Below are 314 nucleotides of genomic sequence, written 5' to 3'. Positions count from 1 at the left end.
TGGAGTAAACGGTCTCGCCATCCCCACACCCACTGTTTGAAAGGAGGTTGTGAGGAGACCCGGAGCACCGACATTTCGCGACCAGGACGCGCTCCATCCGGCCTGAATTGGGGAAGTTTTGCCGTTGCGCGGTTTTGGTCATCATCCTGTTTTGTTGACCACTTACGGCTCGTGGGCCCTTTTAAGTGTGTCCTCACTGGGGAAAAAAGGAAAGAGGTGTGTATGCGGGGTGGTGGTGGTGGTGGGGGCACAGACAAATTGGAAAACGCACTCACAGACGCGCCCGCATCTGTGAGCCCGCAGGGCCGGCCCCC

Source organism: Tupaia chinensis, unplaced genomic scaffold, assembly GCF_000334495.1.
Source record: "Tupaia chinensis unplaced genomic scaffold, TupChi_1.0 Scaffold000097_1, whole genome shotgun sequence".
In the NCBI taxonomy this organism is placed as follows: Eukaryota; Metazoa; Chordata; class Mammalia; order Scandentia; family Tupaiidae; genus Tupaia; species Tupaia belangeri.
This window is presented reverse-complemented; position numbering follows the sequence as displayed.